The sequence below is a fragment of the Cannabis sativa genome, chromosome 8, assembly GCF_029168945.1.
Source record: "Cannabis sativa cultivar Pink pepper isolate KNU-18-1 chromosome 8, ASM2916894v1, whole genome shotgun sequence".
In the NCBI taxonomy this organism is placed as follows: Eukaryota; Viridiplantae; Streptophyta; class Magnoliopsida; order Rosales; family Cannabaceae; genus Cannabis; species Cannabis sativa.
In genome coordinates, this window is record NC_083608.1 from 30,829,545 (window position 1) to 30,853,418 (window position 23,874).

Genomic DNA, 23,874 nt, shown 5'->3' on the forward strand with positions numbered 1-23,874 from the left:
TAATGGCCGTAGCTTGAGAGATTACATTCTCCCTACTCTGACGGGAGTGCAGTTATGTATCAGGCCACCGACAGTGGATGCGAACAACTTTGAGATCAAACTTGCCATACTTCAAATGGTACAGTCTTCAGTTCAGTTTGGTGGCCTCCCTTCTGAAGATCCTAATCTGCATCTCTCTAACTTCATGGAACTTTGTAAAAGTTTTAAAGTTAATGGAGTTAGTGATGATGCCATTCGACTGAGACTGTTCCCATTCTCGCTCAGAGAACGAGCCAAGAGTTGGTTAAACTCCTTGCCACCCAACTCTATTGCCACCTGGAATGATCTGGCAACAAAATTCTTGTCAAAGTTCTTTCCTCCAGCAAAGTCTGCAAAGCAGAGAGGAGAAATCAACAACTTCTGCCAACAAGATAATGAATCTCTCCATGAGTCTTGGGAGAGGTTTAAAGATCTGATCAGAAAGTGCCCTCATCATGGTATAGAGAAGTGGATGCTGGTCCAAAATTTCTACAACGGGTTGGTTGGAAACACGAGAACTCTAATAGATGCAGCAGCTGGTGGAGCCTTTATGAGAAAGAGTGCTAATGAGGCTTATGATCTATTGGAGGAGATGGCTCTAAACAATCAGCAGTGGCCAACTGAAAGGAGTAAAACTAAGAAGGTAGCTGGTGTGTTAGAGGTTGATGCCATCACAAAGTTGACAGCTCAGGTTGAGGCATTGACAAAGCTAATTGCAGGGCAAGCTAAACAAGCCCAAGTTGTTTGTGAGATATGTGGAGGAAATCATCACTTTTCAGAGTGTCAAGCAGATGTGGATGATTTGCCAATGGATGAAGCAAAAGCCATTGGAAATTTTTCGCAGAATAACAGCAACAATTATGGGTTCAACCAGGGTGGTAACCGAAGAAACAGTGGGTTCTATCAGCAACGAAATCAGAACCAGACACAGAACCAACAGTTTAATCAGCAACAAGCCTCTGGTGGAAATTCTAGTTTGCAAACAGATTTACTGCTACAATTCATGACTGAAACTAGATCTTCAATCAAAGACCTGCAGACTCAGATGGGCCAACTAGAAACTCAGGTAACAACCCGTCCTCAAGGGAATTTGCTTAGCACAACTGAAGTAAACCCCAAAGAAAACTGCAAAGCAATTACCTTGAGAAGCGGTAAAAATTATGATGGTCCTGAATTGCCACAACCAACTGATGGAGAAAAGGAGAATAAAGCTCAACTAATGCCAACCCTAACACCAATAGTAGAGAAGGCTACTGATAGCCCAGCACCACCACAACAGTCTCCACCAATCAGTATTGATCATCATGTGAAGATACCTTATCCTCAGAGACTCCGAAAGACCAATCTGGATGAGCAGTTCACAAAATTCCTAGAGGTCTTTAAAAGATTACACATCAACATTCCTTTTGCTGAAGCCTTGGAACAAGTGCCCCGTTATGTGAAGTTCATGAAGGAGATATTGTCTAAGAAGAGAAAAATGGAGGACCATGAAACAGTGGCATTAACTGAGGAGTGTAGCGCCATTTTACAAAAGAAATTACCGCCCAAGCTTAAAGATCCGGGTAGTTTTAATATTCCATGCTCTATAGGGGGTTCGGTGGAAACTAAAGCTCTATGTGATCTAGGAGCAAGCATTAATCTAATGCCATTGTCTCTCTTCAAAAGGCTAGGATTGGGAAAAGCAAAGCCTACAACAGTGACTTTACAACTGGCAGATCATTCTTTGACTCATCCTCGTGGGATAATTGAAGATGTACTGGTGAAGGTTGGTAAGTTTATCTTCCCTGCTGATTTCCTAATTCTTGATATGGAGGAAGATTCAACTATTCCCATTATTTTGGGAAGACCATTCTTAGCCACGGGCCGAGCATTAATAGATGTTCAAAAGGGGGAGTTAAAGTTGCGAGTGCAAGATGAGGAGGTCAGTTTTAATGTTTTTGCCCCAACCGACATTCTTACCTGTTGCAAGATTGAGATGGTGAAGGGTACTTTTGTCAAAGCTGATAAGAAGAAAGCAAAGCCTAAAGAGCGACTTCGAATGATTTAGCATCGTTGGAAAAGATTGATGTGTGGTAGTTCTGAAGGTGAGCTTACTCTTCTGCAAAACTCTGAAATCAACACTATTGGTGGTCAATTTTCTTCATTTAGTACGAGGACTCTTTTGGATGAAAAGGGTCCACCTAACCCTTTCTGAGAAGAAGGTCTCAGGTAAGTCTCTTCTCTCTGCATTTTATTGTATACATTGGGGACAATGTCATATTTAGTTTTGGGGGAGAGACTTAAAAATTTTAAATTCTGCACTTTAATTTCTGCATTTTAATTTTCTGTTTTAGTTTTTGTTTTAGTTAAGGAATGGCAATAAGCTTGACGATAGTTGTATACTGCTGATTAGTGTGATGTGATCTGAAATTGTAAAATAACTGTGTGCTTGATTTTGTTAACTCTTTGGATTAGTTCGGATGCTTAGAAACCTGTGTTTTTCTGCAAATACTCAATTTGTGAAAATTGTTTTAATTGTTTTACTATGGTTTGTGGTAAGATTGATAGGATAGCTTAGAACTTTCATGTTTATTCTTTTGAGATGAAATCTTTGATAGTGTAGTTCAATTGGAATATGACTTAGGCATTTGTTGGATAGTTTGAGCCTTTCAAGCCTACCATAATAATGTGTATCCCTAGTTAACCTTTTTAGCCTAAACCTGTTATGTTTTTCACCCATTGATTTGAAAAATTTTGCAACCACACTATTAATTTTTCTTCACCATGTTATCCATGATATCATAAGCTACATGATTAGTTTGGGGGAGGAGAAACATTTAGTGTGAGGAAATAGTGAGAGGGAGAAAAACTTGTAAGATTGAGAAGAGAAAAATTGTGTAATTCAATGTCACTGAAAAAAAAAATATAAAAAAAACACAATGAAAAAGTAAAAATATGTGTTCAAAAATAAATAAATAAAATAAAATATATGATTTCAGTGATGTTGGAAAATAGTAGAGATGTCTTCTATCAATCTTGGTAAATTTGGGAACAGTATGGGGTTTTAGAAAAAGAAAAGTAAAAACCTTGTGGGTTCTGTTTGTGTGCTTATGATATCTTGAGCCAAAATTGTCTTTTGCCTATTCTTGAATATCTGAGCCATACTACCTAAGCCTTGAAAAGACCTAATGATTCCAAAGAATACTGTCAACATTAGTGGAGAAAGGTAAGCATGCAAGCTTATGAGTTATCGGGCTATGGAACTGGTGGAAAGAGTAAAACTTTTATAAAAATGTTTCACATTTGAATAAATTTTTGTAGTTGTACATAGTGTTATAAATTGAGCATCTGAGTTAATTGTTAGAGTTAGTAGGATCGAAATTATAGTTTATGCAAGGAAGAAAACAGAGCATGAGTCAGCAGCGTAGTGATTATCTGATAGCGTAGTTAGTTTTTTTTTACCTTACTCGGGGGCGAGTAAGAATCTAGTTTGGGGGATTTTGTTAGGTTATATTTAGCCTATGTTTCAGGTCTTTAAAGTTAGCATTATCTCGTCTATTGGTGTCTTTTGGAGCAGTTTTACGCTTGATTTTCATTATTTCAGGTTCCTGGGGTGTTAAAGTTCAAATTCAGTCAAATGGCGAAAAACTGGGACAAACTGGAAAAAAATTAGAAAATTCAGCTCCAGACGCGTCAGTAGTCGCGACCTCCAGAGAGCCAGGTCGCGACCTTTTTTCCTGGTCGCGACTCTGGTCGCGACTTCGAGATTTGGCAGAACATCTGATTTTCGAGGTTTGCCTGTAGTCGCGACCAGCTTAAATGCTAGTCGAGACTAGGTACGGAAATCGCAGATTTGACCTAATTTTGATTTTTTTTTTTCTCAACTTGGAGGCATACCTCTCATCCCTATATAAGGAATACGACACTGAAGGTCAAAGCAAGCAGAAATAGACCTAAATAGTGGATGCAAGTGGAGAGGAAACTATCTTGAAGACCTGGAGTGATATCACCTTCTAGCTTCTTTCTTTTACCCTTAATTTCTTCTTTATGTTTAGTTTTGTTTCTGAATTAATCATGGATGTTTTTAGAGTTATGTTGAACTAAATTTCCCAATAAGGGAGGATGATGAATGTTGTTTAAGTTTATGCCTAGTTAATAAATAATTGCCATTCCTTCATCTTATGTGTGAATACTATCTATATTTGTGTTTAATTCCATGTGCAAGCTTGATCACCTTTTACATGTTTAATGATCTCAATTCGAAATCTGAAAAGTGAGAATTGAGAATGCTAAAATTTGGATAGTCTAGGTTTTGATGTGAAACGAAAGTATTTACATAGCCTCAGTGACGAATAGATTATTGCTTAATGCTGATTTTGTGTTGATTTAATTAAGAAGTTAATTAGAGAACATAATATTTAGAACCTAAAAGATCTGAAAAGAGTTAGGTTGATTTATAATCTATCATTCACATTGGGATAAGGATAGCAATTAGGTATTAACATTGGTAGCTTATCAACAGGATTCACCTCCCTAATCTCTCATCTTGATTTTTTATTTAATTTTTTGAGTTATTTACGTTTAAATTGCAAACTTATTATTTTACCAAATAGAATCATAAGTATAGTTTAGTAGTACTTAATCCAATTCCCTGTGGTTCGACCTCACTTGCGTGAGATACTACTTGATTGCGTATACTTGCGTAATAAACATAAAATTCGTAACAGTTCTCCCCCTCATCCCTGTTATTCATTTCATCCAACACAGTTCCAAGGGATTCAAATCTGTTATTCACTGGTGTCTCCCCTGCCTCCTGTTCAGCTGATACTTTTTTCCCTTTGACAACTTTTTGGAATCCCTCTTCATCGACCTGCGCCTCCTGGTTCTCCTTTTTTTTCCTTAGGGATCCAAACTTGTTTCACTGGCTCCTCCTTCCTTTCTTTCTTCCGACATGATTGAGTATCATGCCCAATACCCGAGCAATTATAACAAACCAGTGGTATCCATTCATATTTCACTTCCAATTCAACCTCATGATTAAATTCATCAAAAAAAGAAATTTGGGAATTCCTGAGAAAGACTCACCTGAATCAAAATTCAGGGGTATTGGAGACGGTCCCTGTTCTTAGTGATGTTGTCCACTTGTAGAGGTTCTCCCAATTGTCCAACCATCTTGAACAATGACGTTTCCCCCCCCCCCCCCCAGTATTTGATGTCTAATCCCTTCAACTAAATCCAAGTTGGCATGTTCATGACTTCCTCCTTGGTAAAGTCATCCACAGAATTCCATGGTTTCATTACCATAGGTTTCCTGTCAAAGAAGGCATACCCTTGCTCCATAATTTTGTCTCTCATTTCCATATTCTAAAACCTGATAATGAAGATACCCTTTGCTAGCAGACCTACTTTCACCACCGCATCCTTCCATATTTGAGGAACAAATCCATCAAGTATGTTAATTGGAGGATTCGCTCCAATCACATAACAAACCAAGGAAGGCTGCCAATAGTTCACCTCTTCAGCAATGTCCTCAAACTCAATCTTAATACTCTTCTTTCGTGCAGATCCAGCATCTGCCATATCCTTCTCTGCTTGTGCAAAACTAGCTTCCAGGTTCTTGGTTACACTAGATCTGAGAATTGGAGGAGAGATCTTCTTCCCCAAACTCACATCCTGAGCAACCCTATTAGAAATCGTGAGCCACTCTGAAAGATCCTGAATCTCACTAACAGGCAATTTCAGACCTTCCTTGCACTGTTCCATTGCCTCCGAGTACTGTTCCATTGATTCCGAATTCTCAGGAATCTCTAGTTCTTGAATACCAATCACCGCATCCATGGATCTGATTTTGATAACCTTATCCGATGAAGACGACACTATTTTCTTCCCTTTAGCTTTCACTTTTCCGGCCATTTTTGCCCTTTTCGCCATAGCCCCGGTGTAGCACCGAAAGAGAGAGAAGAGCAGGAAAAGTTTTTGATTTAGCTAAGCAACAGTTTGTATATCTTTTCCTCGCATAAGACCTTACAGTCAGCAGGTTGTATATATACTCTGCTACTTACGCAATTAATGAGTTTTTCTATAAAAAGCGATTTCATCGATCCATATTCCCTTTATCTTGACACGTGTTCTCCACTGAGATGATAACCGAATTTCGGGTATAACAAGATCTAAAGGTATTATGAAAAAACTGTTTACATTTTCTGTATCTGTTCGTGTTAGAAATTGTTTTTAAGTTGGTTATATTAAAAAAAGTTGTCAAAAATTAAGCTCAGGGTCCTATTTTTACCATTTTGGAAAATACATGGTCCATTTTGTCATTTAACAAAACAGAGGGTCTAATTGGTAACTTTTACAAAACATAGGGTCCATAACGGTATTTACCCTTACTTTTTATATTGTTCATTTATGTACCGTCTTTTTGTAAACAGTATATAACTTATAATACCCTTCATTTTGACACTTGTCTTTTATTCGACCCTTTTTAATATTTGTTTTTTTAAATAAAAAAAAGTATTCCCTTGTGGCAGTTCTTTTTTTTTAATTACAATTAAATTAAAAGATTTTGATATATTACCCTTGTAACCGCCATTGATATACAATTCTTCTTCTTCATCTTTTTTTCTTTCCTTTTTTAGTTTTGAAAATTTCAGCCTCTTTTGTGTGTCGAGTGGTTGGTTTTGAGCAGTTTCTTTGTAGTTGATTTTTGATTAGTTTCTATTTTGTATGAAATCTAATTTCCCTCTTATTTTTTTCCTCCTAACCGTTTTTTTCATTTCTCCTATAAATTTTCATTTTATTTTAGTTTTCCATGATCGTAACTCGATCAAAGTCTTCTTCATGTGTAGTTAAAAAAACCCTAAAAAAAACATAAATTAACCTTACCCTGCTTGTGAATGGGGAAGTTTTTTTTTAAAGACCACCCTCTAAGTCCTACTTTTCCTATTCTTTCCAAACATAAGTTAGATGTTCATTCTCCTTCTAAGAGAATTTCTAAACGTCATCTATTTATGGAGGAAGAGTCTGATTCGTATTTTGAATTTTTTTTTGAAAATAGATTAAAGTTGAAAATTAATTATTTATTTTAATTAATTTTGGACCAACTTAAATCAATAATTTAAAATAAATGAACTAAAATATATTATAATTAGAAAATGAATTAATTAGTGAATGAAAAGTCTAGATAGATATTATCTGTTTTTGCTTGAAGTATTTTTCTAGTAGTGTTTAATTAAATAGAAAATTAATATTTAAGTTGATTTTCATCATGATACTTAAATATTTGAATTTTTCTTTATATTTAATTAAATAGAAAAATTATATTTTAGTTGAAAATTAATTTTGGACCAACATAAAATTAGAATAATTTTTCAGGATTTATTTTATTTTATTTTAGAGCATTTCGAAAATTATATTATCATATACTTTAATTTTTCGAAATGCAATATATATTTATAGAAAATTAAATTTGAGTTGCAAATTAATTTAAATTAATACAACTTAAATTGAATAATTTTTCTAAATATTTATTGAAAAATTATTACTAAGATGGAAATAATTCATTTTATTTTCATATCCATCTAAGTATAATTTTATAAATATTAAATTAAACTTTTATTTAGAATTTTATTCTAAATTGGAAATTTTAATTAAATAAATATATATTTAAAATAAATAAATAGATTAAAATAAATATTAGAAGAAAATACATTTTAAATAATGAGCTTTATTATTATTAGGGTATTCGATCTCCATTATTGGTTTTACATAGTTATTGTTTTAGTGAGTAATCCTCCCTAATGGAGGAACGTTCATTAGCAATTTAACGCCGTAGAATCTCGAAAGATAAGTATTTTTGCAAGTGTTTATTTTAGTATGGATCACCCTAATGTTGGCGATTTTAATAGGGCTTACAAAAGTATGAAACCATGGTGGAAGCTCATAAGATAGAATAGCCTTGACTCTCGCCTAAACGGGACAACGCTGGATTCTCATCTTGATCGAATAAAAGGTTGCTAGAATATTTATCATTTTAGATGAGCTGACAACTCTATTCAATGGATGGTATCTTTGACTCTCGCCTAAACGGGACATTGATATCAGTTTGTTGAAAATCTTGGAAATTATTTAGGATTGTATGTTTTAGTATTTTCACTTGTCATTCCTACTTGCTATGTGCTAATAATTTCTGAATGAGATTTTGTGTTAAACCTTACTAGATTTCTATTTATTGTTATTTGTAGTATCCAATATGATAATGACCAAGCCCATGTTGTCACTGTTGACTGATAATAAGCTGAGTGGATCTAACTTTTCTAAATGGAGAGAGAACATTAGCATTACTCTCATAGGTGAAAGTGCCCTGTTTGTGTTAACTGAACCGTCTTCTGAACAGCCGAGTGAAAATGCAACCAAAGTTGTAAAAGAGAAATACGAGCGTTGGCAGAATGCTAACAATAAAGTTCGATACTTCATGCTTTCCAGCATGGTTGACACCTTAAAACAAGGTTTACAAACACTGTCACCGATGCACAAATCATGACACAGTTAACTGAAGTATTCGGAATGGGATCAATTCCGTCTCGCTTTGATGCGACAAAGAAATTTATCAATGCACAGATGGAACCTCATCAGAACGTGCGTGATCACCTTCTCTAGATGGTAAGTTATTTCCAGGAAGCTCAGAATCATGGAGCTAAAATGGATCAGACAACTCAAGTGAGAGTCTTATCTTGAATAGTCTAACTCTAGCCTTTTTGCCCTACACTTCAAATTATGTCATGAATAAGAAGGAACAAGACTTTCACACGTTAGTCAAGGACCTTCAGACATATGAAAATTTGATTGGAGGACCGAAGAAGAAAGGGAGTAAACCTCATAATTCTGGAAATGGTAATGGGGCGACTAAAGCTAAGGCAAACTTTGCCTCTACTTCCAAACCCAAGAACAAGAAGAAGTGGAAGAATAGCAAAAAGGCTGCTACTCCTGGTGATACACCAAAAGGAAAATGCTTCTATTGCAATGAAAAAGGACACTGCAAACCCCAATGCCCTAAATTTCTAGCAAAGAAACAATGTATTTATTTTCCTATAAACTGATGTGTTTTAGTGAATTATTATCCACTTGGATTATTAATTCTGGACCTACTAACCATGTTTATTTGTTTTTCTTCTTATTACAGCTCCAGCTGCTTGAACTCAGATGCTATCTTAGCGAGTTGAATAGGATGGTTGGACAAAAGGGGTGGAGTTCGTCCAAGATGAAGATGAAGCTCGGAATTTTTTTTATTATTTTTGAATTAATTGTTTTAGTTTAAAAACAACTTAGATTTCAATTATTAGTTTAGAATTTTATTCCCTATTTTTCATATTGTTGCAGACAATTCCTTTATTTTTGGAGAATTTTATATTAAAGTTTTCTATTTTGGAAATAAATTGTATTTATGAATTGAGCTTCATTTACTTTATCTTGTGTATGCTAGTACCAATTATATTTATATGTTTTAATGATTGTATGTGTATGTGTTTTTATTGGTACAAATTCTATAGTATCTTAAACTCTTCAAACAGTTAATACTACATAAACACTTAAAATTTCTTTTCTATGTTTATGAATAATTGTTAATTCTAAAACAATTATTAAGAATTTGTTTAATAGAAAGATCTTTTGATCTGATAGGGGTGGAAAAAGTTAAGAATAATATGCAGTTCAACGATCTTTTATATCTTTCGAACTCTGGATTATATTCATAACTCCACATGATCTCTATAACATTAAGAGATGGACCATGATCTCTATATCCCTTAGGGGTGGATCATAATCTCTATATATACTTAGGGGTGGACTATACTATTGAAATATGTAGTTCATTTTGAACTATGGACTATATTCAATACACCACAGTACTCTTTGTCACACATATTTTAAACATGGAAGTAATATAATGAATTAGCAATAATTATCAGAATAAATTCTTGATCTTGATTATATGTTCCATTTAATGTATTACTGTTGTAATAAAAATTGATACCAATAAGTTCTTTGACAATGTATCACACTACCTTAATTGAGTGGGAGAATTTTAAAATTCTTTACCCATCTTCATTTGGTTGACACTTGTGATAGGAACTTAAGAACACTACTAAGAAAGTAAATCTAACCATTCATATGGATAGAAATAACTTATCAGAATTATGAGAATAAGATAGTAGAATTCTTGCATAGTCTATTCGAATGACTTGGGAAAAAATTTCTAATCCTCATAAAATTTTATGGTATCTCAATTTGATTACTTAATCTCTAGCAAGTATTTTATACTTCATTTAAAATACTAGATTGATATGTTGATGACTTAGTCTAGAAGGAACTTACAGTTTCAGACTATGATAATATGTCATAAATAGATATCCCTCAAACAATAGTAAGAGGTTAAATGTACTTTTATGTATAATTTAACCAGACATCTACTGTTGAGTGGGAGCCATCTAAGATGTAACCAAACAAGGAACATTAAGGGACAGTCAAGAAAGATTTATGAAAGTGACCTATAGATAATAAGGAACCATATATTAGTAGTCCTTATATCTACACCAACTCATTAAGAATTCAAGATGGTGGTTACCCTGGGGGTGGAGGAGTTATTCTAGAAGAGTGTAAAAACCCATCTATAATAATTCAAGCTCCATCAGTGAGGATATATAACTTTGTACATTCAAAATTACCAGAAAGTTATTCAACTAAAGAAAATTCTACACTGTATTATCTCTATTTCATTCTTTAAAAGAGTGAGAGATATGTCTTCTGTTTCTTCAGATGTACTTAATAAGCAGTAAGGATTTCAGTATCCCTTGAAGAGTAATGCATATAGTAAAGGATGTTGCATAATGTTTTATGAACTTGGTTCCAGAAATTTGGGTTGAGTCAAATATACTAAACTTGATCTGAAGATCAAGACAACAGATTAATTGGAATGCACAACTTGTTTTATGTTAGTGCAAGTGGGAGTTTGTTGAGATTTTATGCCCTAAATAAAACCCATTACAATCTAATCTGATTTTTTATCAATAAGAGATTAGAAGTGATTTATGTTAACATGTAGTTTTCATGTTTATGGTTTAATATATGTACAAAATCTGTTAAGTCCAGAACATATAGTCATTCACAATTACAGTGATGTCAACATAGTGGAATGTGATTGTGATTATATGATTCGAAAGACAAAGTCCCTGTTTCATCAGTGTATTGGATTTACACTGATGTGATAATCAGCGATGAAGTGTACTTACACTTTGCATAAGTGTTATGTTCTTTCCAGAACATTGGCAAAGTATACTAGCTTCGAATGTATGGAGTATACATTGGACTGGACCGATATTGATCTTGGTTAAGATGTTATAATACTTACCGTTGTATCTTTCCAAGTCAATATCACTAGTTGATCTTAGATCAAAAGATCTTAATCGTGATATGCTTAGGCTCAATCTCAGGAGTGCTATTCATGTTTTTTGATTTGTTAGTCAAGCCTACTTTTGGGTCAGGGTAATACGTACATTTTGGGAACATGATAGTATGATTGAGTGGGAGCGCTAAACATAAATATGGAATCTATAGCTTCTATAGGTATTTAGAAGTTAAATGACGATTTCCTTCGAGCTTGGCTAAATAGATGTAAATGGAAGAGCTCTTGTTTTAGTGATTATATTTTAGTTCACTAAAACATCATTTACAGGTAGCTTAGTGTTTTAAGGATCAAAATACATTGAGGGGTGAAACGATAAATTTGTCCCTACTAGGTGTAAATCATCTATATAGAGGATCTTTGATTATTGAGATTATAACGATGGTTAAATGTGATAGCGTATCTATATGGTGGAACATATAGAGCGTTCTATATGACTGAGAGTGCAATTCCAAGTTCTAAGAGTGGATGCAACAAGGAATTAATAAGTTAGTGAAGCTACTTGGTAAATTTTGGTTCAGCTTATTGGAAGCTCAGTAATATAGGCCCATGGTCCCCATTCTAGTTGAGACCATAATGCTTGTAAGACTCAAATAATTAATTTTAATTAATCAATTATAATTCTAAAATTAGACTATGTCTAGTTTATGAATTTTCACTAAGCAAAGGCAAATTGTGAAGAAAAGAGATTCTAAGTTTTATTTATTAATTGGAAGGCTTTATTATGTCTAATTAATAATTATATTAAATGACAATATTATTTAATAATTTATTTTAGTTATTAAATAATTAGTTTTGGTATTTAAATGGTTAGAATTGGAAAATTGGCGTTTTTGAGAAAATAAAAATGAAAATTATCAAAATTACAAAATACCAAGTAGGGCCCATTAACACTATGGCCGACCACTTGAGAGGCTTTTTCTAATTATTATTTTCATTATTTTAATGCCAAGTAATTACTAACCTAAACCTAGTGGTTACCTATAAATAGATAGTGATAGCTCACACTTAATAAGAGATTGAAAATCGGAAATTTTTGGCTTCAGAAAATTTGAGCCTCCCATCCTATTGTCTATAGCCGAACCTCTCTCTCTCCCACTTTTCTTCTTCAATTTTCGAAACCTTGAGTGATAGAGTAGTGCCCACACACATCAAGTGGTATCTCAATCATAGTCTGGAAGATTGCTAAGAATCCAAACTGAAGAGAATGACATTCGGGCTCAGATCTTGGTGATACTCTGCGACAGAAAGGATACAAGGGTTAGAGATCTGAGTGGAAGGAGACATCATATTCCACTGCAACCACTGTAAGGTTTCTCATACTTTACATGTGTTTATTTATAATCGTTTTAGAAGTTCATATTTAGGATGTTAAACAACATACTTGTTAGTAAATCTAAGATCTTGGTAAAATATTTCCAACAACATCTTCCTCCAATTACCCCAATGAAGCTTATATTTTTTTAGAAGAAGCTCCCTACCAAAAGCAGGCAATCATGCTTTCAATATCATGAAGAATCACTTTCGTGATCGAAAAGCAACTCATGACGTAATAAGGCTTGAACCACCGACTTAATTAGAATTTCCTTCACCGCTTAAGAAAAAAGACACATCTTCCAACCTTGAAGCTTAGCTTCCACCCGGTCTCGAATCTTACCAAAAACTTGCTTTTTTATTTTTCGCCACAAAAGCAGGCATACCCAAGTACTTAGTGTGATGTTTAACGAATTTAACCCCAAGGTTTTCAGCCAACTCTTCAGTCGTGGTCATACTTATCTTACAACCAACATAAAGCTCGGACTTTTCAAGATTAATTCATTGACCCGATAGTTTTGCATAGCACTCCAACACCTCTTTTAGAGCAAGGCCATCTTCCATATTGGCATCAAGGAAAACGAGGCTATCATCCTCAAATAGGAGATGGGGCAACCTTTGTTCCATTGTCCCAAAGTGCAGCCCATGGATTCTCCCAACCCGCTTAGCCTCATGAATCAAGCAAGACAACCCTTCAGAACATAATAAAAAAAGGAAATGTGATAGGGGGTCTCCTTGATGTAACCCCCTTTCTGGAGTAAAGTAACCTCTGACCGAACCATTAATAAGAATTGAAAAGGACACAGGTCAGACATAATTCATTACCTTAATAATCTAGTCATCTTCATACCCCAGACAAGACATCATAGCTTCAAGGAAGTCCCATTCCACCTTGTCGTACACTTTTGACATATCAAGCTTTAATGCCATTTTTTTCATTGTCAAACCTGCCTTTTCTCATACAATGGAGGCTTTCATATCCCAAAATAGCATTGTCTTGGATGATCCGACCACCAATAATGGCACTTTGATTAGCCAAAATTGCAGTATTCAAACTCATCTTCATCCGGTTAGCAAGGCATTTCAACACCACTTTGTACACCATAGTACAAAGACTAATGGGTCGGAATTCAGACATCATGGTAGGCTTTTTAACTTTAGGTATGAGGCAAATAAGGGTCTCATTAATCATGCTACAATCTGTATTCAATTTAAGAACTTCGAAGCAAGCTGCAGTCACCTCGAGGCCAACCAAATCCCAATTTTCATGGAAAAAGAGACCTGAGAGGCCGTCTTTCCTAGGGGATTTTAAAGGATGTATTTGGAACATAGTCATCTTAACCTCATCACTAGTGAATGGTTCTAGGATTCGTCTATTTTCTTCAAGACTTACACAGTTGGGTACACAGTCGTGGAGGATGTTCTTGATATCAGACCCCCGATTAGATTTTGAAAAGAGTTGTCGAAAATAATGGATGGCAATGGCTGATATGTCTTCCTCATTAGAGTGCCACTGAAGTTTATCATCAAACAATCCCAAAATAGTATTCTTTTTCCATCTATGTGAAGCTTTGAAATAGAAATATTTTGTATTTCGGTCTCATGTTTAAACCAAAGAGCACGAATCCTTTGCTATAAATCTCCCTTTTTTCTTCTAGGCAATTAAGATCGTGTTCAAGTTTTTGTAGAGTTAGCCAATCCTCTTGGCAAGTCGATTTATCTAACCACCCGATCTTTTCCTTGAGCTCTTTGGTTCTAGTATGCAGATCATGTTTTTGTTGTACATTCCAAGTATGAAGCTTTTTCCCACAGCTTTGTAAAAGACGAGTAAGATTGTGCAAGGGTCTACTCAAATCCTTACTCCGCCAAACTTCTTCAATAATCTTATGGAAATCTTCATTATCTGCCCAGGCTTGTTCAAAATGGAACCGAGAGCCCCACTTTTGATTACAGGTATTGCCATTGTTACCTGCTGAGCGCTTAGCAATAACGGTCTATGATCAGAATTCCACCAGTTTAAGAGGGTAACTTTGTTTACCTGAAATTTCTCTAGCCATTTTGAAGTGCACATAACTCTATCTAGTTTCTCAAAAACCAAGTTTGATGATCTCCCATTACACCATATAAAGTTGCCACCCTCGGTAGGAATTTCACGTAAAAAAGCAATCTGAAATCGCCATCTGAAAGTTGCGCATTAAATATTCTAGTTTAGCATTCTTGCTATTTTTTCACAAAGTCTTGTAATTTCTTTAAAATTGTCTCCACGAACCCAAGCACCATGAAACATCAGTTGCAACCGTTTCAACAATTTCCAACTTTCTGTGAGTCCTCCCGGATCAGGGTTACCGTAGAAGCTAGTAAATTGAAAGAGGAACCCTAGATCATTCTCCACAAGAGCATCAATATGAGAAATCGTATAGAACTTGCATGATTTGAACATCAAAAGTATCAGACCAAATGAGAGCCAAACCACCATTTTTACCCTTAGCATCCACTGAAAAGTAGCCAGCAAATCCCAACTGAACCTGAATATACTCCATGGCAGCATTAGACAAACGAGTTTCGAAAAAAAATCATCCCGGGATGATAATCCTTGACATGGGATTTGAGAGTGTTTAATGTCCAAGGGTACCCAAGTCTTTAGACATTCTAGAATAAGGCGTTCATGGCGCTCGGTGACCCAGAACCTGTGGGTTCGCCACTGCCATTGAAGTGTCAAGGATAAAATTAGACAAAGCTGAAATTCCCCCTGGTTCACTGCCCCAACCTTTCTCAGCCTCCATATTCATGTTTAAAACTTCTGATATAGGACCCCCTTTATTCTTGAGCTGTTTCGAAGTAACCCTTCTTCTTTTTGTCATCCCTTCACCCTTTCTTGGAATACTATTGCTTCTATCATAACTTATTAGCACATCAAAAAAAATTTGGGAACCAGTCATAGCAACTTCTTGGACGATCCCCATCTGTATCGAATTATGAAGAAGACCCTGTGTATCCAAGTATGTATTACTGTCCATAAACATCTCTTCCCTCCAAGATCCACTGCGCTTGTGATTACTTTGCCCTTCTTGCACACTATTTGTCTCAATCCATCCACATTAAGTTGATTCCCTATCTGTGTATCAGTCACCATTGGAAAATTATCTGTTGTATCAACTAACATCATCGCTTTCCCCTTCTGGTATTGATCAGTCGTCCCAATGCCTTTGTCCTTCCCCTTGCCTGAAGTAGTCTCCTCCATCATCGTAGGAAAATACGGTAAGGGTACATCACACATCTTTTTAACTCCACTGTCATCTCCAACTGACTTGACCAAAGAATGAGTTGTCCCCTTATCCCAAAAACCTGAAATAGAGGAGGCCTTGTTGATGTTTGAACCATTAGTGCCTTTCAAGTGAACAATATGCTCAGGAGGATGAGGGTCCGTAAAATTATACTGAGGAGTTTGTTTCCCTAAATGAGCCACATGTCATGTACAATTTTGTTGAATGAAGGACAGTTAATCAGACAATATTTTTCTGCTCAGAAAATATCAGCAACATAGTGGCCCAAGCTTATCTGTACTAACATGAGGATCCAATCACAGTTCACACTAAGCCTTACGATGATTCACATGTCGGGTTCTCATTTCAAAAATGCTGCAAGAGGATGTTGAAATTCCAATCTCAATTGAGGGGTGCAGATACGTTAAGGAAGTAGCAAACATGTTCCTTCCTTGCCCTAAATACCTAATATTAAAACCCCAGGTAACTTTTGTCATTAATTAATTATCAATAATTAGTGGAGTTTGAATATCTTAAATATTTAACCATATTGAAGTAGGTTCTGCGAATACATGTACTGCAGTCAGATGGATGGATAATCAATTGTTTTATCTGTTTTGTTTGTTATTAGGTATGTTTAAAATTTTTAGAGACGTTCAATTACAATAGTTATGCTGTCAAAAATTTGATCAAATTTGATATATTATATGGTATTTTGTATATAGTCCACTAGCTCAATTACCATCAAGACGTGATGTGTCGAAGGGAAAATGTCTCATGTCTTGTTGAAAAGGCAGTTGTGATCAAGCAGATCTATTATTCACAACAGAGATCATGACACTAATCCCCAAGGCACTTAAATAAATGGTTGAAGAATTTTTGAGAGTCAAGGATAAAAATGAGATAATTCCAATTCGGGTACCATGTGGATTCATAGCACCTCATCCCCAGATCACGATATCTAGAGAAGATTTATATCAAGTGGCGTTGTGTGACTTTATCAACAACTAGAGAATGCTTTTTAGAATGATGTATAGTCTTCTTTAATCTAATTAACCATATATATATATCAAATTATACTGAAATTATTATAAAATACTAATATTTAACAATTCAATGTAGACAAATCTGGGAGAGCTTAAATAATTTGAGATGAATTTTCAAGTTTTATGATCCAAAACTTCTCGCAGTGAATGATAACAATGATTTAGAGAAGGCAGAGTCTTTTGAGAATGCATCACAAGGATTGGCTCATTGGTTATCATTGATGAATAACCACCAAATATTCTTCATTCCCTGAAATATCAGATAAAGACAACTTAAGATATTATTTAAAATTGTTTTCTATATTATAACTTGAAATTATTTTTACACTATCCTACATGCATCCCAATATAACTTTTTAGTGCGCATTGGATGCTAGAGGTCGTTGCGCCAGGGAAAATTACCTATTTAAACCCTATATGTGGCCACATAGTTCCCCCACAAATTAATGCAATGTTGAAAAGGTAATAATTTAATTACTCTTTATGTAACAAATCATTTAATTAATTAAGTTATACATATATATGTTAATGAATTGAAATGTTAATATAATTTTTAAGACAGAGCATACGAAATTATAGGGGAATCAAATGTGTTTCTTAGGGTGTGGCCAGAAATTTCACTAGCAAATTGTCCAAGACAACCTAAAAATCAAGAATGTAGTTTTTATGTTTTGAAATACATGACTTACATCGTCACATGTGCAAACCCTAACAATTATATAAACGATCAAAAAACTATAAGTTTTAATTATTCATTATCGTATTTATTATATTATCAAATAATATATATATATTAATATAAATTTGTACTTCTTTTTACAGTTTGGGAAAAAGAAGATATACGATCCAAAAACTGAGTTGTTACGGGTACAACGACAGTGGATAGAACGATTTCTGGCGGTGATTCACGAAAGCTTGGACGATTGATGTTGAAATGTAATAGAAGTTTTCTTCCCTAGCTTATTTTTATAGGTTAACTTGTCATTATATTTATTAACTTGTTAACACTTGGACTAATTTTAAAATATTTGTAAAAGATAATTGTAATTTTTTTAATTGCTTCCACGAAATTAATTTAAGTATATTGGCTAATCATAAAATTAATTTAAAGATATTTAATTTATCTTTAAAAAATATAATATTATATTTAAATTAAATAATATTTATTTTAAATTAATAAATATATAATTTAAATAAATTAAATTTATGAAATTATAATAGGTTTTAAACTGGAAAAATAAATTAATTGTTAAGAATGTGGCTTCGGTTATTAAGCTTTTGTCGTCGTTTATTATAACATATGGTGTTGGTTATATCCTAATAATCGATGCCATAGTGCATGTATAGCATCAGTTATTATATAATAACCGATGCCAATGTGTACATTACAGCGTCGGTTATGTTCGATCCTATAGCATTGCCTGAATCAACATTGATAGTAAATTTTGTTAAAATCAACGCTGAAAAACTTTAAAAACTGCATCTGAAGGTCAAATTTATAGTAGTAAAAATCAACGTTTAAAAGCTCAAATTGTAATAGTAATTTAAGTTGTGTATGTAACACTATTAAGCTATACATCATGTGCTCTCTTTATGTATTAATTTATTACATCTTTTTCTTTTCAATTTATTTCTCATTATGAAGATTTATGTTCAGTTTAGGGGCGTAGGGTGTGTTCTCTCTCTTCCAATTGCGAAGAAGAAGAGAAATGTTTTGAAGCCTACTAAACCAGCCATAGTCGATGTACCTGAAGATCAAGAGCTGCCTTTGAGCCAAGATGGAGTGGAAGATCAGAACCTGGCGAAGGTTTTTCTCGACCCCTGCGAAGAGCTTGAACCAAAAATATCAGTAATGGAGAAACCAGCGAGCAACCCTTTATCGCAGATCTGGGCAGATGAGATGGAGCAAGTCGATTATCAATCGAGTGCTAAGGATATGTGGAGCAATTTCAAAACAAACCAGGTGAGAACTCCTTCTACTAGACTTGAATTTACAGAACCTTTGAGAGTTGGGGATCAGGTTATTGCAAAATTGGATATGGAAGAAATAGAAGTTGAGGCTGCCTATTGGAAAAATGCTATAGTATGTATAGTTCTTGGTGCTGACCCGCCTTTTAGAGTGTTTGAAGGTTTTGTGAAGAGAGTGTGGGGGAACTTAGGAGTTGAGAAGATAGTGAGAATGCATTCTGGATTCACTCTTGTTAGCTTTAGGGATGAGGCTACAAGAGATTTAGTGCTTGAAAAAGGTGTGATACACTTTGACAAAAAACCGGTGGTGTTGAGGCCATGGTCTACTGATATGGATACGGCCCAAATGGTTAAATCTGTCCCAATTTGGATAAGGCTAAATGGCTTGGGTCTTCAATATTGGGGTAGGAACAGCCTAAGTGCTTTAGTTAGCACCATAGAAAAACAAATCATGATGGATAGTCATAAGGTCACAAAGGAGAAGTCGATGATCAAATTTGTGAGAATTCTAGTGGACATTGAAATTTCAAACAATCCTCCAAAAGCTATATCATTCATTAATGAGAAGAAGCAAATGGTGAAACAATCAATAGAGTATGAGTGGTTACCTTCTAAATGTATAGCTTGTACTATGTTAGGCCACACGGTGGCTAATTGTAATAAAGAAAAAGGTTTGTTAGGAAGAAAAAGAGTGCAGCGAGCAAGAAGCAAGAACCAAATATTGGGGGTGAAACATAAGTGGAAAATGATGCTGAGATTGTAGAGGGGCTGTTATGGAGAAACCTGACGGCACCATTGTGAAGAAGGATGAAAGGAAGAAAACAGAGAAGAACAAGTCGACAACTACAACAGATTCAGGAGGTTTAGGGTACTGGATTACGCCTAGGAAGAAGGGGCATAAACTAGTGGAAATAGCTTGTCCGAGGGCCACAACCAGTAATGGATCTGATGTGCTACAGAATAATGGAGATGGATTTGGGGAAACAACTAAAACTTAGCCAGTTAATGGACAGTGTTAGTTTAATGGGATGGAACATTAGGGGGTTTAATAAGACGGAGAAGCAGTAAGTGCTTCTAGAGGTCTGTAAAATAAACAAGGTTGGTTTCTTGGCTCTTTTTGAAACCAAAATAAATCATGATAGGGTGTTAGATGTGATGGAAAATAACTTTAGGAGCTGGGATTTCTACTCCAGCCCTATTATTTCTTATAGAATCATGTTATAATGGAAAGCTAGCTATGTGAATGTTGAGATTCTTGTGGAAGATGTTCAGTTCGTTCATTACAAAATTAGAAAGATTGGGGACAAAGATAGTTGTTATGTTACTGCAGTGTATGGAAGTAATGTTGGGTTTTGTGCCCTAAATAAAACCCTTTACAATCTGATTAGTTATCAATATAAGAAATTTGAAGTGTTTTATGTTTGCATGAATTTTACATGCTAATGGTTTAATATGTTTATTAAATTTACACACAAAATCAGTTAAGTCCAAATCATATATTTATTCACAATTACAGTATCGTCAACACAGTGGAATGTGATTGTGATAATATGAATCAAAAGACTAAGTCCCTGTTTCATCAGTGTTTTGGATTTACACTAATGTGATAATTAGCGATGATGTGTACTTACACTTGGAGTAAGTGTTATGTTCTTTCCAGGACGTTGGTAAAGTATACTAGTTTCGAATGTATGGAGTATACATTGGACTGGACCTTAGTTAAGATATTATAAACTTACCGTCATATCTTTCCAAGTCAATATCAGTAGTTGATCTTAAGATTAAAAGAATCTAAATCCTGATATGCTTAGGCTCAACTCAGGAGTGCTATTCATGTTCTTTGATTTATTAGTTAAGCCTACTTTTGGGTCAGGGTGATACGTATATTTTGGGAACATGATAGTATGATTGAGTGGGAGTGCTGAACATAAATATGGAATCTATATCTTCTACTGGTGTATAGAAGTCAAGTGATGATTCCCTTCGAGCTTAGCTAAATAGAAGTAAATGGATGAGCTCTTGTTTAAGTGACTAATTCTTAGATCACTAAACATCATTTACAGGTAGCTAAGTGTTTTAAGGTGCAAAATACGTTGAGGGGTGAGAACGGTAAATTATCCCATCTCGATGTAAATCATCTATATAGAGGATCTTTGATCACAATAAGATTATAAAAATGGTTAAATGAGATAGCATATCTATATCGTGGAACATATAATATGCTCTATATAAGTCTGAGAGTGCAATTCTAAGTTCTAAGAGTGGATTCAACGAAGAATTAATAAGTAGGGAATTACTTAGTAAATTCAATTCACTTATTGGAAGCTCAGCATATAGATCCATGGTCCCCACTCTAGTTGAGACTATACTGCTTGTAAGACTCAATAATTGATTTGTGATTAATCAATTATAATTCTAAAGTTAGACTATGTCTAATTTGTGAATTTTCACTAAGCAGGGGTGAAATTGTAAAGAAAAGAGATTCTAGGTTTATTTATTAATTAATAGACTTTATATGTCTAATTAATAATTAAATTAAATGACAATATTATTTAATGATCTATTTTAGTTATTAAATAATTAGTTTTGACATTTAAATGGTTAGAATTGGAAAATTGGCGTTTTTGAGAAAATAGAAATAAAAATTGTGAAAACTGCAAAATCCAAGTAAAGCCCATTAACACCTATGGTCGGCCACTTGGATAGCTTTTTCCAATTAATATTTTCATTATTTTAATGCCAAATAATTACTAACCTAAACTAGTAGTTGCCTATAAATAGAAAGTGATGGCTCAGTCAAATAACAAGTTTTCATAACCTTTTCTCAGAAAATCAACTTTTTCAGAAACTGAGCCTTCCCTCTCTCTCTCTATAGCCGAACCAACCCTCTCTCTTTTCCTCTTCATAATTTTGAAACCCTCAGTGATAGAGGAGTGCCCACACACAGCAAGTGGTACCTCAATCATAGATTGGAAGACTGTGAAGGATCACACACAAAGAGAAGGACATTCGGGCTCAGATCTTGATAATACTCTGCGACAGAAAGGATACAAGGGTTAGAGATCTGAGTTGAAGGAGACATTATTCCGCTGCAACCAATGTAAGGTTTTCTTAACTTTATATGTGTTTATTTATCGTTTTAGAAAGTTCATATTTAGGGTGTTAAACAACATACTTGTGAGTAGATCTAAGATCCTGGTAAAATAAATTCCAACAAGTAATTCCATGACAGAAAGGATTTCTCTGTGGGACAAGCTCTCGACTCTTGGTCATCTAAAAGACCCCTGGATTATTTTTACGGACTTTAATGCTATGTTTAGCTATGGAGATAGAAGTGGAGGTCGTCAGGTCACACCTAGAGATATTCAAGATGCTCAAGATTGGTTAGCAAAAGGCCAGGTGGGGGAGCTTCACAGTATCGGTGGCTAGTTTACATGGTCAAATAATCATGAATTGGGGGACAGAATTTATTCTAAACTAGATAGAGTTTTCTATAATGAAAAGTGACTAGATGTTTTTCCGAAAACAGTTGCTATGAATAAATGAGATGCTATCTCAGATCATAGCTACTGTATAATAAAGCATGTGGAGGCTGGGAACTTAGGGACCATTCCCTTCAAATTTTGTAATTACTGGATGTACAGAGAAGGGTATAAAGAGGCTATTCTTTGTTGCTGGAATAATTAGACTAGTAGCAAAGGACTAAAAGGTATTGTTCAAAAGTTGTTGAGAACCAAGCATGTGATGAAGAGATTTCACAGAGACAATCAGGGAGACATAATTGGCTCTTAGAAAGCGGCCAAAGAGGTATTCAACACTGCTAGAGGGAACCTGGCAGCAGACCCGAACAACCAAAGTTTTCAAGTTGCTAAGAAAAGCACTCAACAAGTGTATATTTTTGCAAAGAAGGATTATACTAGCTATATGCAGCAACATGCGAAGATAAACTGGATGAAATTTGGCGATGAGAACTCAAGCTTCTTTCATGCCTCTTTGAAAAAAAGAAGACAAGAAAACAGGATCCTATCCTACTGCAGGAATGAAGAAGTTATTGAAGACTATCCGAAGCTCGTTGAGCACTTCGTAAACCATTTTAAAAACTTTATGGGGAAAGGGAGTTTAGCAACCAAAAGATTAGATCAGACTATTCTTGCTCAGGGTAAGATCCTTGACATCCAGCAGCATGTAAGGCTCATAAGACCTTTCACGAAAGTTGAAGTTAAAAAGGCTATGTTTGATATCCATTCTTCCAAGAGCCCTGGTCCAGATGGGTATGGTTCGGGATTCTTTAAGGGGCTTTGGAATGAGATTGGGGAAGATGTTACCCAAGGAGTGTTGGAGCTCTTTCAAGATGGGGTGATGCCTAACATGCTCAATGAAACGATAAATATCTCTTGTTCCCAAAACAAATAGTCCCAAAGATGCAAATGACTATAGACCTATTGTGTGCTGCAATACTCTATACAAATGTATAACCAAGCTGATTTGCTCCAAACTTTCTGAGATATTTCCGGATATAATTCATCATAATCAAGGAGCTTTTGTTAAGAAAAGACATTTGGCTCACAACATCATGATTTTTTAAGACCTTCTCAAGGGATACACTAGAAAGAACATCTCGACCAGATGCATAATGAAGATAAACTTAAGAAAATCCTATGCTACTGTTGACTGGACCTTTGTTTCGGATTTGCTAAATGAGTTATGTTTTCCGTCTAGATTCATCAATTGGGTGTTAGTCTGCCTAAAGGTACTTCCTACAACCTGATGATGAATGGAAGACTCCAGGGTTCTTTTAAAGGTGAAAAAGGTCTGCGCGAAGGAGACC

General features: G+C 34.9%; 1 non-coding gene across 1 annotated transcript; it reads right to left on the minus strand.

Annotated features, from left to right (window-relative positions):
- Positions 1–373: 373 nt before the first annotated feature.
- On the minus strand, positions 374–480 carry LOC133030688 (small nucleolar RNA R71). Its single transcript, XR_009684236.1, has one exon. It is a non-coding gene; the product is annotated as a small nucleolar RNA R71 (small nucleolar RNA).
- Between the last annotated feature and the right edge of the window lie 23,394 nt (positions 481–23,874).